The sequence below is a fragment of the Alnus glutinosa genome, chromosome 1 (genome assembly GCF_958979055.1).
Source record: "Alnus glutinosa chromosome 1, dhAlnGlut1.1, whole genome shotgun sequence".
Taxonomy (NCBI): Eukaryota; Viridiplantae; Streptophyta; class Magnoliopsida; order Fagales; family Betulaceae; genus Alnus; species Alnus glutinosa.
In genome coordinates this window covers 31,639,502-31,644,427 of record NC_084886.1, presented here as the reverse complement: position 1 = coordinate 31,644,427, position 4,926 = coordinate 31,639,502, and the positions used below count along the sequence as shown (strand labels likewise).

Genomic DNA, 4,926 nt, shown 5'->3' with positions numbered 1-4,926 from the left:
GTTTCCGACGTCTTGGGAGCTCGCCGGGGTGTGGGACTGGGTTCAACCGAAGAAGGGTATTTTTGTCTTTTTATTTTGAATAATTTTACCATTAAACTGACGTGGAGCCTCATATGAGATGCCACGTCAGTTTGTATAATTTTTAGTACACCTAGCATTCTTCGACAACTATTGATGTCAAAAGGAATTGAAGAAATGAATTTTTTATTTTATTTTTAATGTTCTCAGGTTGTTTCCCACTGCATTCACAATCACAGATAAAAAGGAGTAGAATTGAAGGAAAAAAAAAAAAAAAAGGATGAACAATATCCTCTTGAGATCTCACGCTATCTTTTACAGCCCTCTCATCTGTATCTCTGTCTCTGTGCAACAACTGCTGCAGTAGAGACTAAAGATGTCATTTCCAATTTCTTCCATGAAAACCACCTGCCAAGAGAAAAAACAGAGCTTCTAGGTCAGCATCACATCCTTGAAGCATTTCAACATTTTTATAGAGAACCCAAATCCAAAACACAAATGGTGGGCCACCTGCTTCTTCTGAAGCTGGCTTTTCAGCAAAGGAGGATTCAAAGAAGCTAAAATGGTTCTGGAATGCAGATTTTCCCTGAAAATATTCAGAAGTGGTGCAGCTTAATTAAATATTGTAGGATGATCATATTGGATTAATTATAATGGAGAAAACCAATCAGGAAGAGTAGGAACCTCAAAATGTGTAGCAGAGAAACTCTGAGAAAAATTCAATAAATTCTCCATTGAATCTTGATTCCTACACAGAGTTGTATCCGCCTGAAGAATTAGAAAAAAGCCAATCACTGAAGAATTTTGTCGCAAGTGAAATATTGCCAGCTAGAAACATATATTAGTATTGAAATAGTACTTAATTTATTCTATAAACTTGCCTGCCGGGGAAAGCTCAATGCAGGGTAGCTAGCAGTGTCATCAAGATCTTAATGCCATCGGTTTCTGCCATGTTCTTTGGCCTTCTTTTTCTTTTTGCTTTTGCCGTTAACCACCATGTAAAGTAATTGATGATGAAAATTTCTACAGCACAGTTAATCATCATAACATGGGAAACAAACTGATTGGCCAAGTATCAAAGTTTTGACAGGAAGGGAAAAGAAGTATAAGTAGTTAGTTGAGAGTCAAGCCCATGTATCTATAACATATATAGATCAAGATAATCAAGCAAAAACACAAAGGGACCAAGATACTTGGGCATCCCAAAATAGAATCAAGTAAATTTTCTTTTCAACCATTAAACTTAATCAACCCCAAATCAAATTTTCAACTATGACCCTGAAAATCAAGGTTATGTCAAATAAATATGTATTGATCAGAAGTAATGTTCATAACCTCAATCAACAGAACTTTCAGAAGTAAAACTTGAGTAATCAACTGAGAGTGGTATAAAACCCATTTATTCTCTTTGATCAATAAAGTGATATTTGTGTTTGTTTTGCGAAGTATAATAAATGGGCATATACCTGGATGAAGAGGGACTGTGGATGTGGACTGTGAAGGGACTTTTGAATAATTATTAAGTATTTCAATTCCTAAATCTCCCTCCCCAATCATGCCCCACTTCAATAGTTTTTTTTAACAAAGTTTTCTGCAGGGTTTTCAAAACCTTCACTCACATACTCTGTGAAAGCTGTCTCAAAGTCTTGTTCCTATTTGAGATGCATGATTTACTTGTGAAATGCATCAAGTTTCACATGAACGATGAGTCAGAAAGGCATACCACTTCATGGACTGATTTTGCAGCTTCCATCATTAGCTGTGTCTGTGTACCGTTAAAACTTGTGAGTATTCTATCTTCTTTTTTGTCATACTACATAACTAGTGTATATATTGGACAGAAAGACACATTCAAAATCATAACGAACTGTATCTTAAGTCCTTGTATATAAGATACATATATTAGCCGTCAAATAGATGAAAAAAAAAAAAAAGGAACCACAGTAACTCACCAAATGTAAAGTTATGGGACTCTTGCAGGTGAAGAGGATTAAAAATAATATGGGAAGATTGCAAAAAATTGGTATAATTGCTACTATCAACCATCAACAACTCGAGAAATCTACTCAACCAATTCAAAAGGAGTTGAGCATTCTCAAATTCGATAGGCATGGAGTCCTTTGGATTGATTAATAATATGTCTAACTTTAGCTTTGTAGCCTTTTTTACTCGAGTTAGTAAGCTTGTAGGGATGTTATATACCTAGTGCCTTAAGGCCATCTGGTTTGGGAGTCATTGGCCTAACACTCGATACATTGGTCAATTAGAAAGCTTAAGGGAGCTAAACATTGCACAACCTGGTAAAAAAAAAATGAATAATATCATCGTGCTTGGTTGTTTCATCTAATAGGGATTGTAATATCCGAGATATTAATTAAGTATTTAAAATGTAAATTAGATTAATTAATTTATTGGAGTTAGCAAAATTGCAAGAAACGCCTAGAAAACACATTGGGTCGAGTCCGAGTGTAAAAGAATGCCCCAAATGGACATTCAGGTTGTAGAGTTTGCAACCTGTTTGCAAGCTGTTCAGACCCTCATGGGACGCGCTTGCTAACCATCCAAACCCTCTTGCAAACGCTGAAGTCCTAGAGCTCCCGTTCCCAACCCGTCCGGACCCTATTAAGGACACACTAGATTTAAAATGTGCGTGTTCGGGACCCTCACTTAGCCCGTCCGGATGGCACTTGAGATAAATGCGAGAAAAAGCAATTTTGGCTCATTTTCTCCGAATTTTACATGATTTTCTCTAGGGTTTTCCTAGAGAACCCTTGATCCACGAATATCCAAGCTTCCAATCTCAGGTCTAACTTTGGAAACGTGATATACGAAGTTCGATTTACGTTTCTACCGATTGGTTTGAGGTAATTTCGTAAACTCTTATCTTTTGAGATTTTGGGCTAAATCTTGTGATATTAGAGTTTAATCTTTGATATTCTTTAGTATTTTTGTGTTTTGGAGCTTCCAAAATATTCCCCAAGCTTTGGGTAGCATTTGGGTGAATTTTACCATAGTTCATGCCATCAAAGGGAGGAACAGTCATAAGATTTTGAGACATGGCAAGATAAAAAAGAAGTCAAAAGGATATACACTCAAGAAATAAATCTAAATTGAGTGTACCAAGCTCTGGTACTAATTGAAAAATAGATGACTTATAATTTAACCGTGTGTGTGTGCACAATGTGTAATAAAATAATGTAACAACGGAATTTAAATGTCACAATTATTTTTTTAATGAATTGGAAACTTAGTTAAGAGAAAAACCACTCTGGGACAGCTAAACCTAGGAAATTCACTATCAGAAGACAAAGCTAGTACATAGACAGTAACACTCACATACCTGATGTAGCGATCGTATCTAGCACTCTGACACGTAACCCAACGTGAACGCCTCTCAACCAAGTCTCCTACTTAAGGGGGTCTTCCATGGATTCCTTTACCTTAGGGCTCCTCCCTAAGATAGACTTCAATTGACGAGCATAGTAATAGCACACACTGGCAACAACTTGAGAGCAAACAAATCAGCACAACAACTCCTAAAATATACTCTCTAAGTTCTAGAGAATTCAATACCGAATTTTGTAAATAATACATGCCTAGCGGCCTCTATATATAGGCTACAGAAGACCTAAAATCCTAAATCGAGTCTGATACGATTTTCTCTAGGCGGCGTCCGGACGCAAGCTGAGGCCGTTCGGACGGTTAGTTGTGCAACCGGCTTTCCATAACGCGTTGATTTTCTTTCCTGAATAAGGCCGCGTCTGGACAGTGTTGACCTAGAGCCTGGACGGTTGCACATCAGCTGCATGCAATTTTCATAATAAGGACTGTCGTCCGAACGGTGTTGCCCTAACATCTGGACGGTTGCAAATCTTCTCCACGTCTTGCCTTATCAAGGATAGCGTCCGGACGGTGTAGACTTGTTGTCCGGACAATTGCAGCTGTCTTCCCATATCTGTGTCTGCGAATAAAATCCTTTTACTTGTCGGACATTGAATGGCGTCCGAACGTGTTGCTGAGACGTCCGAAAGGATACAACCTTGAACAATTCAAATCTTTTGGACACTGATGGGAGTTCGAACGGAAATACCACATCGTTCAAACAGACGTTGCTAACTGCTGAGCGTTCGGACGTTATACAAGGCCGTCTGAACGGATGCAAGGGATCCAACTACACTATCTTGATCTGCACAGAATCTTCTTGAAGCACATAACTGAATTGAAGACTCTGAATAAAAATAGCATCATTGAACATGTAGCAACATTACATAGAAGTGATTTTGTCAAACAGAATGCAGTCAATCACAAACTAACACTATTTATAAAAGTATCGATGGCTAGGATTAGCTAGACACATTTTGATCTAATGGATGCAGTTCACTCTCATCACATAGCCAGCCAAGTGGGAGAGCCTCCCACAAAATATCATAAAATCTAATCTTCACAAAAATCAAATAATATCTAATCTAATCCTTTCTTGATAAACTATCTAAGAGGTAAAATTACGTTATATTTAAGATGAAATATTCTGAAAATAGTCATGGAATAGTTAGCATGATAGGGCTGACACGTGGTGATGACATGGCCGTATCTTGGGCTGCCACACATACATGTTATCCAGTCCGGGGCAGTAGGTTCATGGCCACTTTCGGCCAACCTAAAAAAATACAATTTCTATTAAATTTTATAGGTAGATAAAGGACTCCGAGACAAGCATTCTGGCCTTTGATTTGACTGAAACGGAGCTTGATTGACCCAGTTTTGACCTACACAAATTTTCAAGTCCATTAAGCTTATTCAAACAAATTGGAGTCCTAAATGTGCCCCAATTGACTCCAAATTTTTATCACATTTTTTCCACACATTAAAGGTCTTGTGGTAATTGTTTCAAAGAAAATATCCTCTGAA

General features: G+C 37.6%; 1 long non-coding RNA gene across 1 annotated transcript; it reads right to left on the bottom strand.

Moving 5' to 3' along the window:
- Nucleotides 1–229: 229 nt before the first annotated feature.
- On the bottom strand, nucleotides 230–789 carry LOC133876538 (uncharacterized). Its single transcript, XR_009901562.1, has 3 exons — nucleotides 703–789; nucleotides 529–604; nucleotides 230–426 (listed from the first exon to the last, which is right to left on the bottom strand). It is a non-coding gene; the product is annotated as an uncharacterized LOC133876538 (long non-coding RNA).
- Nucleotides 790–4,926: the final 4,137 nt, after the last annotated feature.